The sequence below is a fragment of the Lissotriton vulgaris genome, chromosome 2_1, assembly GCF_964263255.1.
Source record: "Lissotriton vulgaris chromosome 2_1, aLisVul1.2, whole genome shotgun sequence".
Classification (NCBI taxonomy): domain Eukaryota; kingdom Metazoa; phylum Chordata; class Amphibia; order Caudata; family Salamandridae; genus Lissotriton; species Lissotriton vulgaris.
In genome coordinates this window covers 1274390422-1274403475 of record NC_141687.1, presented here as the reverse complement: position 1 = coordinate 1274403475, position 13054 = coordinate 1274390422, and positions in this window count along the sequence as shown.

Below are 13054 nucleotides of genomic sequence, written 5' to 3'. Positions count from 1 at the left end.
ATCAAATGCCAGGCACACAAGAAAGTGACAGACATTATTGGACAGGGAAATGCACTAGCCGATATCACTGCTCGAACCACAGCTGAAAATAGGACGACGACACGCATGTACGTAACCAGGTCCCAAGCAGAGAAATGGACCAACGCTAGGGACACTATTAGGGACATTCAAATGGCTAGCACACAACACGAATTGACTGAATGGGCACGGGTGGGACTGAAAGACGAGGAAGGCTGCTGGCGGACAAAAGACACGAACAAATGGTTGCTACCTGACTCATACTTGATTCCCATACTGACTATGGCACACTCCCCTGCTCACATAGGATCAGCCCCCATGATTGAACTTGTCTCCAGAGTTTGGCACAACGACAAAATCACAGACTCCGCCAAACGTCTGGTCCAACAATGTCTGATATGCTTGCAGCATAACCCCGGGAAAGGAACTGTGGTACCCCGGGGAGGGTTTGGGGTTCCCAATCACCCGTTTGAAGTCCTGCAGATGGACTACATCCAACTAGATAGATGCCAAGGCCTGAAATACGTACTTGTTGTGGTGTGCGCATTCAGCAAATGGGTGGAAGCATACCCAACCCGTGATAACACTGCCATGACCACTGCCAAAGTACTGTTAAAATAAATTTTCCCTCGCTACGGCCTTTGTCAAATTTTATGGAGCGACAATGGCCCCCACTTCGTAGCCGAAGTTATCCAGCTCATCTTAAAAGGGCTGGGTGTAAAACAGAAGTTCCACGCAGTCTTCCACCCCCAGTCTGCTGGACTTGTTGAGCGACACAATGCCACCCTAAAATTAAAACTAGCCAAGATAGTGGCTACCACAGGACTGAAATGGCCAGACGCTCTCCCACTGGCATTGCTATCGATGCGTTCCACCCCCACCAAACACCACTTGACACCTTACGAGGTCGTTTTCGGCCGACCCATGAGCATCTGGTCTGCACCAAAACCAACTTCCATTCATGACGTCCCGGACGTCCTAATGTCTGATTACTTGTATAAATTGACTGAAACTCTGTCTGTCATTCACCAACAGGTGCTGCATGCCATCCCTGACGCTTCCAGGGGTCCGGGACACAACTTGCAACCCGGGGATTTCATCTTGATAAAGAACTATCAGCGTGCCAAGAGTCTGGAACCCCGGTGGACGGGCCCCTGGCAAGTCCTACTCGCCACCCGAACAACACTTCGAGTGGAAGGCAAGCGGACCTGGGTGCATGCGCACCATTGTAAACGGATTCCCCCGACTCTGACGACGACCGAAGACGTGACTACCCAGGAAGAGCTCCTGAACAAAGACCGACCATCGCTGAATTGCTACCCAGGCACAGAGACACTTGAACTTGCAAAGATTCCCGACCCCACCGTGCCATCCAAAGAAGGGTATAACCTGCGACGAAAGGAGAGAGTTTCGGCTAAGCAGACCATTGACTAAGTCATAATTCTCAGATCGGTGGCCTAACACTACAAAGGCTGTCAGGAGAGAAAGCCAGACGAGGTTTTTGGTTCTGCCCGCTACCGAGCTCCCTTGAAGATGATGGAAGCGCCCGATAAGAAGATGATGGAAGCGCCCGATAAGAAGGTGATGGAAGCAACCGGACATCCAAAAATTCGCTACAGAAACCCAAAGACAGACAGAATCCACAGTTCAAAGACAATTGCACTTTTTATCACGATCCTCTTCTGCCTCCTCCTCATGACCACACTCTGGATCGTGGAAGAAAACGCATCCGCTCATGAGACACTCCTGACCACTGCACAGCCTACCACCATGAAGGAACATTATTTGATCTCTCTCTCTCCCCAACTCAGAGAAAGGCGAAAGGAATTCTGGAACAACTCCTTTGTACAGCTGCTGCACCAGCACAATCTTGCCACCAATGCCACCAACTGCTGGATCTGTGGATCTGTGGGTTCCTACCCCACGCCACTGGACATTCGATACCTTTCATCCCTTCACCCTTCTCAATTCACGGCTCCTGCCTTGCTTGGCTGATCCTTCTGCGAGAGAGGTACAAGGACAATGCCACCTCCAGCAAAACCATGACACATTTCTTTCATGAGGTCTGGCGAAACAAAACGAAGACACATTTCTGCCCGCAGACCTCCAACGACTCTATCCACATGAACATCCCTGCCAAAGAACGAATTGAAATGCAGGTGTTCAACAATCCGACCAGACCCACCTTCTCCTACCTTCGGAAGCGAACAGCCGCCACCCTGACTGTGGCCCTATCTGTCATCAACGTCACAGGCCTTATGTGCATAGAAGGGCTGGGGACACAGCTGGTGGGCCGCAGTGCTTGCCGCTTCACCAGAACTTTAGACTCCTCCGATCCACCTTCCTTTGTATCCTCTCCAAACATGTACTTCGTCTGCGGCACAAAAGCCTACACCTGGCTCCCCAAAGGCTGGGGGGGCACTTGTTTTATCTCCTTCATCCTTCCTCCGACCTATGTGGCTCCGGCGAATCACCATAGACAAAATCGAGCCAAGGACATTGAACAAGCCGACTCTACAGGACCACAGTTCCTTGATGCAATGAAGGGACTTGTTCCACTCTGGGGCCCGATGGCAAACAGCCGTGCCATCCGACATTTGACTCAGGCAGTCGAAACAACAATGAACATCACAGCTGGTATCCTTGCAAACAACACAGCCGAGCTTCAAGCGGTCCGCCTGGTGGCTCTCCAGAACCGCCTTGTTCTAGATGTGGTTCTAGCGGATCGTGGTGGAGCATGCCGCATTATTGGGTCCAGCTGCTGTACATATATACCAGACAATTCACCCTCAGTGTACAAGGCCATCGAACATCTCCACAGACTCTCCTCAGAAGTTCACCAGGAGCAGGAAGAATGGTCGCTTGGTGGATGGTTCTGGAGTACTATTAAGAGCTGGAGACTGTTTACCATTATCCTGATTCCTGTGGTTGTAATATGTGGGTTCTGCTTAGGAATTCAATGCCTGCCACCTCTGTGTTCATTATGTGCGAATTGTATCTGCCCTAAGACTGTGGACTTTGGAAAGTAACGTATGGGAGCACTGTATGATGCCGAGGTTAGGAATTTAATGCAGATTGACCTTGGGTAGACAAGCTGGCTAGAAATGTTGAAAAGGGAGGACTGTTAAAACCTAGACTGCAATGTCAACATTATCGGCGCCATCTTGCCCCCTTTTCAAGCCCATTCGTGCGCGTAAGCGGCAGCCATTTTAAAATGCCATGGCCTCTTTGCCCATCGCCGACAACCAGCGCGTCTCTCTCTCTCTCTCCTGACCTCGCAAGCATCCCCCGCGCGCTGACAGCCCCCGCTCTCACATGCCTTGGGCCATAAACCCCTCTTCAGCACAACTCTGCCTCGGAACCCCATCCTGTTCCCAGCCCGACACCTCCCTCTATTCCTTTCATGATCCTGAGTCCTTTGATAAAACCCCCCTTTCCTCTGTGCCCGTTTGTCTTACCCATTCCCAGGCCGCCACCTGGCCCTGCGGATGCTGTTTATTGCTCCCCAATACAGTAGGAAGCTTCTCCCATCAAAGGATCCCTGAGTTGATCAAAGCCGCCACCCCATGAGATCCGATCAACCACATACATTCTGTGAATCGGCGGAATGCCCAGCTGTGCAACAATCGTCACCTGTTGTGACCGGGGTGGGGACTTCAACTGTAAATGTGTGTGGGAACGGGCCTGAAGCGGGGATTCAAAGGATTTTCTTTCATACTTCAAAGCATTTGCAGGAATGTGCCACATGCAATAAACTGTAATAAAGATCATAAACCTGTGTATAAGAGGCCAGGCCTCAGAGATGCGGCTAGAGCACCTCGAGAAGATACCCTGTTGTCTGATTTGATGTGTTCTGCTCCGTCGGAATAAAACTTCTGTTTCCTGCCTTCCAGTCTCCAGCGCCTGCCTCTTTGTTTGGTAATTTGAATGGTAATAGAGGCGGTTAATGCCGGGCAACTCTGAAAAAGGTTATCAGCCCTACCTTTTTCCACAGACCAGGCCCAAATCCGAAGAGCCAGCCGCCATTTTAAGAGTCCTGTGGCAGCCGCCTATCGCTGCACTGCAAGAGTGGGCACAATTCAACTGGATGGTGGGCAAGACGCTGTAGCCGCAAGAGCGGGCGCAACTCAGCTGAATGGCGGATGAGGCACAGTGCCGCAAGAGCGGGCGCAATTCAGCTGAATGGCGACTGAAATGCTGAGGGGCGCCCTACTGCAGCTGAGGAGCCTCCACCTGGGGAGGCAGAGGAGGCCCGTTCGCACCGCCTCCCCCCCCCCCCCCCGGGGTGCCCCACGCCTTCTTTCGGCGCAGCATTGTAGGATGGCCAGACCAGTGCGGCAACTTACTGGACACCACCTGGGTGCCATCCGGATCTCGGCGCGTTGTGCTGCCTTCGGCCTATTCGCACATCGGACCGCTACTGACGCCACCTCACAGGCCGACGGACTTTGCCGACTAAAAGACAGACCAAAGCAGCCCATTGTTGCTTTGAGATGGATGTTGCAGCAGGCTGCCATGTAAATAGTTGTTAAAAAATTTTTTTTTAACGTGTTTACTTTGTTGGAGCGTTGTATATATTTATAAGTTATTAAAGTGTTATAATCCTACTACTTTGTTGGAGTGCTATATATTTTTAATGTGACACATAATTGTGAAGACTTTGATGTACAAAAAGGCATCCCTGGAATCTTCCGCTTCAGGCTCGGTCCCACACACCCTTACAGTGAGAATCCCCTCCCCAATCACAATACAGGATCATTATCAGATAGTAGGAGCGCGTGTGGTGTGACGGATCTCATGGGGTGGGGGCCTTGATCTACTGTAACTCCTTTGAAGAGGGGTGATTCTTTACAGTTGGGGCCATAAACTACATCCGCAGGGCTAGGTGATAGCCTGGGACCGGCCTGGACAATCGGACACAGAGGAAGAGGAGTGTCAGAGGGTGCGGAAGTGAATAGGGTGAAAGGGAGGTGTTGGGCGGGCACAGGGTGTGATTCTCAGGGAAGAGCAGCGCAGATGGGGGGAGGTTTATGGCCCATGCATGAGAGAGAGAGCGGGGGTGACCAGTGCGTGGGGGAGATGCTTGCGAGGGTGGGGAGCCATGCTGAGGATCGGCGGCGTGCAGAGAGTGGGTCTGGTCAAGGCATCTAAAATGGCTGCCGTGCACGACAAAAGTGTGGCATTGGAAAAAAGGCAAGATGGCGCAGACAATGTTTATCAATACGGATTAATTTATAACAATTATTTTTTAAATATATATTTACTCGCAGTGACAAAATGGCGGTCAACACTTCCTGATTTCCTTCGAATCGAACGTTAACAGACGTCACGCAGCAAAAAAAAAAAAATCCGCTCACGCGCAGCCGCTAGAAGACATGTATCAACATATATGAGCATCCTCAGCCACCCTCAGAAAACATAGGGGGTCAGGATACGTCTCCCGTACCCCCTTATACCCATTTCCCACATTGTTTTTCCTCCATCTTGTAATTTAATTAAAACGAAACACAAAATGGTGAATTCCCGTTTCGCTACCGGTTCGCGACCCGGTTCGCAAACCGGGAAGCGCTTCTACCGCGAAAAATCAATTTTTTTTTATTTGCCCCACGGGACCCTTTAATAACCCCAACATCATTCCTATGGGGTCAAGAGGGGTCTACCTTGCCCCCTTTCATTAAATTCCCCCTTCGTTTTTCTCCTCCTCTTGTCTATCGATCCTACCGAGAGACAAGATGGCGGCCATTCCGGACTGTTTAGAATGTTGACAGACACCGGAGAGCCAATCAGCTTCGCTTCGCAAAGTTCCGTTACGCGAAAAGTACGCAAACCGGAGCGCTAACCGGGACGCTAAGGTGAGAAAAGATTTATTTAATTTAGATACACTATAGTATGCTTTAAGGACAAAATTATGAAGAAAGCTGTGTTTTTAAAATGTTGCTTTGTCTAAAGTGTTTTACAAAAAGATTTTGTTTCTTGGAGAAATTGAAAATAATGTGAAGTATTAGCACTGTCAGGGTGTTTTTGTACATAGGAGCTGTGCAGTGTTTTCAAATTATTACTTGAAAATCGTTTTTGAGGAAAAGGAATGCTTTTAAAATTTATCACAAGGAAAAAATGGTGTCTGCTTCTTTATAAGGCATTTGAGTATCTCTGATGTTATTTTTCCCATTTTAATTTAAGAGCTTTCGCCGTGGGGCTTGTTCCTTGAAAATATGCTCCCACCTGTGCTTGGCAAATTTAGATTTTGATTCTCTGAGTTACATAGCCATGTTAAAAGTGACCCAAAAATGGTGCAAGGGCAATCAAAAAACGCAATAATGTGTCTTAAGGACATTTTAAGTCATTTCCTCTTGAATGTAGGTATACAATTAATTTATATGTTGTGTTTAAAAACGTTTTTTGAAATCAATTACATTTCTGGATATGTACTGCTAGAGCTTCATAGGTTGTTTGGGGCATATTTATAAGGCATTTGAGTGTCTATGATGTTTTTTTTTCTCATTTAAATTGAAGAGCTTTCTCCGTGGGGCAAGTTTCTTGTAAATATGCTCCCGCCTGTGCTTGGCAAATTTAGATTTTGATTCTTGGAGTTACATAGTCATGTTAAAAAAGACCCAAAAATGGTGCAAGGGCAATCAAAAAACGCTTTCATGTGTCTTAAGGACATTTTTAGTCACTGAGGAAACTCAGGTGATGTAATTGTGAATTGAGGAAAAGAAACTCCACATTTTTCAATTACATCACCTGTGTTTCCTAAGTTTATGAATAACATTGTGCAGATGAAGTTTAGGTCTGTCCACGGACACAAAAGAGATCTGGCCTTTGTTCAAGAGTGAAGTCGACATGACTTACTTCATTGGTAGGCCTTCACATGTATTATCTCCTCTGTATTCTTCAACAAGCGTAAATCTCATCTGCAACCGTGAGTAGGCCTCACCTCAAACAAACCTCTGGATAGGCCACACCTTATCGTCATCCTGAATCAACCATTTAAAATGTTAGGGACAGATTTATGATAGGTGTATGCCTGTTTTGTACCACTGTGCGTCACTTTTGTGACGCAGTGGTGGTGCAAAAGATTTGCTATGTGGCGACATATTTACAACTTGATGCATCTAGGCAGATGTGTCATGCTGTAAAATAACAAGCAGGGTGTTAAGTTTTTGATGACTGTTATTGATTTACTGTTTGGTAATAGTGGTTAATAACATTTTTTATTATATTTTATCACAGATTCAACTGCAGATCATTTCAAAATTTGAAAATGCCAACTAAGAATCGAATTAGAAAGGCTACAAGACGTCAAAGACAGCAGGTCCATCAATTACTGCTGCAGTCCTCTACAAAAAAAACTTGTTAAGTCACCAAGAAAGCACCGGGTAAGACCACGAAAACATTCATAAGAAATATTTGTAGTAAAAAAAGTATTTCTACAGAAAATGTTTCATTCCAGAAAAAGAGAAGCAATTTAAATGGAAAGGAAAGACCAATAAAAAATGTTACTGCTAGAGCAAGAGATAACTCTGTGCATGATAGTAGAAGGAAACAACAGTTTAGGGCCATTCGAAAACGAATGATCCGCAACAGGATAATAGTCAATTTGTTAAAAAATATTAAGAAAGGCCAACAGAAAGTGGCATTTTATAAGAAAAAGAAAAATGTAGAGAAAATTATTGATCAGGCTTTCGAAATTAAGCGAAAGTTATTTATTTTGGTAATCAATAGAATTAGGAAACTAAACAAGGTAATTTCTGATTTCAAATCAAATAGTAGATGGAAGAGAGTAGTTAATCGTAGTAATTTTTGTGAAGTTTTTTCCGGAGAATGGATGCATAGTTCAAGTTGTGAGGCATTTTTTAATGAGGAGAGTTATTTCCAGGATAATGATTTGGTGCTTGCAGTTGACACCAGTTGGTCGAGCTTATGAAGTGAAAGATGGTTGTCCAGTTGAAAAAGAAAAACTTGTGACAACAGAGACAGAAGAGGTGTTAGGTAATGAGGTTTTGGGAAGACGCCCTAAGGGTCCTGTGTACATTTGGAAGTGTATTAGTATTTGCAGTGTGCGACAGGATTCCATCAATTTGCTTTGTGATTTTGTACGGACATTTAATAAGAAAAGTTTGAAGCAGAAAATGAAGTTGTTGCAAGAATTAGATCCTTGCAGAGTGAGAGAAGTGACAGGTTTGTATGGTCATTCACTGGCTTGTCTTTCCAGGAGAGTATGCCAGAGTGTTTTTCATCATTTCAGGATGCTAGCAGTGCATCATAATAAAGTGAGGAAATTAGTGAGAATGTTGTATTATGCTAAGAGTCCAGCAATTATGCTTAAACAATTATGTGCTGCTCTTTTCCATGGTTCTGAAACAGATGTGAAGAATATTTGTGAAGAAATTGAGTTTTGTTACTTTGGCAGTAAAGATGAGAATGTTCAAATTGACCCAGAAGTAGTTGAAGATAATGTACAGGTTTCTAGTACAGATAATTTTCAGAAGGAAATTGCTACGTTTCAGCTGAAATCAAGTGAGAGGCCTAATTTCACTTGTGTGTATTGTCGACGCACTTATTATAAGAATCAGATTAAGTTAGTGGATTTATATGCAAAAAGTGAAAGGGAAAATAATAGTGAATGGAAGGATTTCGCAACATACTTGATGGTAGAAAATTGTTTTGATTTGGGATCGGATCAACGTGTGTGTACTTATTGTTGTAACAAATTAAACCAAAACCAGATGCCAGCTAGGGCGGTTCATAATAATCTGGAATTGGTTGAGATTCCTTCTGAATTGAAGGATTTAAATACTTATGAATCTATTTTGATTCAAAGTATCCATCCCTTTCAGGCTATTGTAAGAATGGAGCCAAAGACAGGGAAGTTGCCTCCATCAGATTTACAGAGAGGATTAAAGGGAAGAGTTGTTTATTTGCCTCTAGATTTTAACAAAAACATTAACACAATTGGAATAGAAAAAGTGGAAGAGGAACCTCTGGTTATCTTAGTTAATGGGGTTCCGACAAAGAATAAGAAAATATGGCAAGATTTAGTGGATGTTAGGAAAGTCAAAAAGGCAACATTGTATTTGAAAAAAAATAATAAGTACTATAAGAATGTATATGTTGGAGAAGAGGAAGTAAGTGATGAAGAGGATAGCGATTTGTGTGCTGGCCAAATTGAGAAAGTAGAAGCCTCTAAAAGTGAAGAAATATAGGAACATTATAGTGTTCATCCTTTGCATTCCAAGGAAGTCATGGGGAATGCTATTGAGTTGTTTCAAATGAAACAAACCAAAGGGAGTCCCATTAGTGTTTGGGAGGAAAGTTTGGAAGCTCGGTGTTTCCCACAGCTATTTCCAACAGGTCAAGGAGGAAGATATGATGAGCGACCTCATCAAATTCCTGCTTCTGAATACCGGACTTTACGATTGTATGCAGAAGATGCTAGGTTTCGACAATGCATTCCCTATTTGTTTCATCTCCTGTTTGAAAGCGATCTGTCTGGACTGTCATATGCAGTGAACCACATCTTGAAAAGTGGTATACAGATGCGAAACATCTCGGCAAGTGACTTTATGGATAAAGTCAATGTCCAAGACAGTATTTTGGATTCTCACCTAATTAATCTCATGGCGTGTCAGCGTGGTACTAATGAGTACTGGTACCGTCGTCATGGTGATTTAAAATGTATGCTGAGGAACTTAGGAACTCCAACATGGTTCCTCACTCTGAGCTGTGCCGAGTATGGCTGGGAAGCCTTACTTGAATTTCTACGAGAGGCAAATGGAAACATTGAAAACATCGAATTCAAGACACCCGGAGAACTGTGCTCTTTGGATCCAGTCAATGTATGCAGGTACTTCAATCATAGATTTGAAGCTATGATGTCTTTCATCATGAATAGGAAGAATCCACCTCTTGGAGAGGTGTTGGATTTCTTCTGGAGAAAGGAGTACCAAGCAAGAGGTGCTCCTCATATACATATGCTGCTGTGGATCAAGGATGCACCTAAATTTGGAACAGATCCGGATGACTTAATGATGAGTTTCATAGAACAGTATTCTACGTGTGCTGTTCCAAACGCAAAGGAGAAGAAAAGCCTAAGAGAACAAGTTCTACGTTTCCAAAGCCATCGTTGTGGAAAGTACTGTCGTCGTAAATTCAGAAACAAGGACAAGTTCTACACCAAATGTCGTTTCAACTTTCCACGACCGGTGATTTCTAAAGGAAGAGTAAACAGTTTGATGTCTTCTCTGCGACATAATGTGACGAGGAAATCACCCAAAAATACATACAATTTGAAAAGGAACGAAGAGTCCAAGTACATCAATGACTACAACCCAGTGATTTTGTCCATGTGGAATGCTAACATGGATATACAGTTTGTGGCTGATAACTGTATGGCTGTGGCTCGGTATGTGACATCTTACATCACCAAAAAAGAAAAGACAGAATTGAAGGATATGTGGGAGGACATTTCCCATGAAAAGAGCCTCAGCAAGAAGTTGTACAGTTTCAGTCTGAAGATGTTGTCGCATCGAGAAATTGGAGTTTACGAATGTTCTGACCGGTTATCTTCAGCAAGTCTCTATGCCAAATCCAGGAGTATCGTTTGGGCGAGTCTTGGTCTTGCTGCAACGCGTAATCGAGTTCTGAAACCTGTGCGGGAAATTGAGTATTTTGCGGAAAAGGATCCAAACAGTACCGACATTTTGAAGACCAACATGTTGGATACATATTATCCAAATCGAAGTAGTCACCTTGAGAATGTTTGTTTGTATGAGGTTCTACAAAATTACATATTCAAGAGGAACATCAAAGAAGATATTGAGAAAGGAGTGTATGCTGTAATTGGAAGTGAGGGATGTCTGGTCAAGCAAAGAAAATGCCACTTGGTAAACCATCGAAAATTGAGTGGCGAATCTCCAGAAAAAAAGGAGTTTTTCTATTTAGCACTTTTGCAACTTTTCAAGCCTTGGCGTGCAGAAGAGGAACTGCTTGGAGATTTCCTCTGTTATGAAGACTCTTTCACTGCTGCCAAGGAGACCATAGAATGTCCTGCTTTTCCCAAATATCAAGAAATGTTGACTTTGGAAATTGAGCAGGAAGCAACGATTGCAGCCGAGATTGCCAGAGACAGTTCTCAGGACAGTCAGAGTTCTGTTTCATTGAGTCAGGATCCACTAGGAGGACCTGTTATCAAAAATGAAGCTGCCACTGCTATGAATGAAGTGGAAAGAGCCATGGCACATGCTCAGGAGGATGCGGTTAACTTAGAAGACTTGGAAAAACAACTCAACGTTGAGCAGAGGAAAATATATGATGAAGTTACCAAGCAAATTGATCATGGATTAAGTCATGAGAAGAAAGAGTGCTCGTGTACGTCGTTGCAGCCTGTCCGACTGTACGTGAGTGGAGAAGCGGGAACTGGAAAAAGTTTCCTCATTAAAGCAATTTCTTGTTATTTGCAGGAAAGGACTGAGTCATCGCTGTCTTGTGTTGTCACCGCTCCAACTGGACTGGCAGCACATAACATTAAAGGTATTACTTTGCATCGTCTACTGATGCTGCCAGTGGAGCATGACAACAAATTACAATACCACAAGTTATCTGGAGATGCTTGTTGTGAAGTTTCAAGAGTCTTGAGGAAAATGAAACTTCTTATCATTGACGAAGTAAGCATGGTTTCCAATGTCATGCTTGCCTTTGTGCATTTGAGAATGCAAGAAGTTCTTAAAACTGAGTATGATGTGTTATTTGGTGGCAAACACATCATTGTTTTCGGAGATCTTCTGCAGCTGACACCAGTGAAAGGACAACCTGTGTTCAAAATGCTCACGCATGAAGATACCAGGAAGTGCCTAGGGAGCATTGGCAACGTCAATATATGGTTAAACTTCAATTATGCTGAACTGCATGAAAATATGCGTCAGGCGAAGGATGAAGATTACAAGAATATTCTACAAGATGTTAGAATTGGAAAAGTGACCGAGCATGGGAAAGAAGCTTTACAAGCACGATTACTGTCAAATTTATATCCAGAACAAGACGTTGTGACTGAGAATATTTTTCAGAAAATTACTGAGAAGAAATCCGGAATATGTTTGATGCCAACTCTTGCAGAATGTGCCATCTTCAACAACAAAATGTTGCATTTAGAAAAGCAAGATATTGTGAAACTGGAAGCTATTGACAGAATAGAGCATATGGGATCAACAATTATTTTGTCTGAGAATTTGAAATCAAAATTGGATTCATTAGAGAAGACTATATCTAAAACTGCGGGTTTTGAAAAGACTTTGAATGTGTGCTTAAATTGCCGAATCATTTTGAGAAGGAATTTACATGTTGAAAGAGGTCTGGTAAATGGATCAATGGGTAATGTTGTTGATTTTGAGAAATACAGAAGTAGAGATGGAATTGAATTTTTAAAAATTAAATTTGATGGCATTGAGGAAGTACAGCTAATTGGTCGTTGCTCTGCTAGGTTTTTGCTTGTTAAAGACTTATATGTTCGCCGTAAGCAGTTTCCTGTTTGCTTGGCATATGCGGTGACAATCCATAAATCGCAAGGTTTAAGTGTAGACAGTGCATTGGTGAATATTGACAGTTCTGTGTTCAAGGAGGGTATGGCATATGTGGCATTGTCACGAGTCAGAACTTTATCGGGATTGTACTTGATTGACTGTGATGTCACAAACATTTGTGCGGATCTAGATTGTGTAAAGGAATACAATAGGTTAAGAAGAGAGTATGCGCCACATTTGCCTCAATATCCTTTCTTTGAGAAACGTGTGGTAGGCCGGAAACGAAGAAATATCAGTAATAGTAGGGAGGTTGTAGCAAAAAGCCCAAAAGTCGATGAACCGAAAATTGTAAGCAGAAAGAAAATGGATTCTGTTGAAGATGTTGTCGGTTTTCAATTTGAAAACAGTTCTGGTGTCAACTGCTATGCTAATGTAGTTGTTAATGTTCTCTTTTCATTAGAAACTTTAAAAGAACAGATTGTGATCAATTCGGAACAAAGTTTATGCTGTTTGTTGAA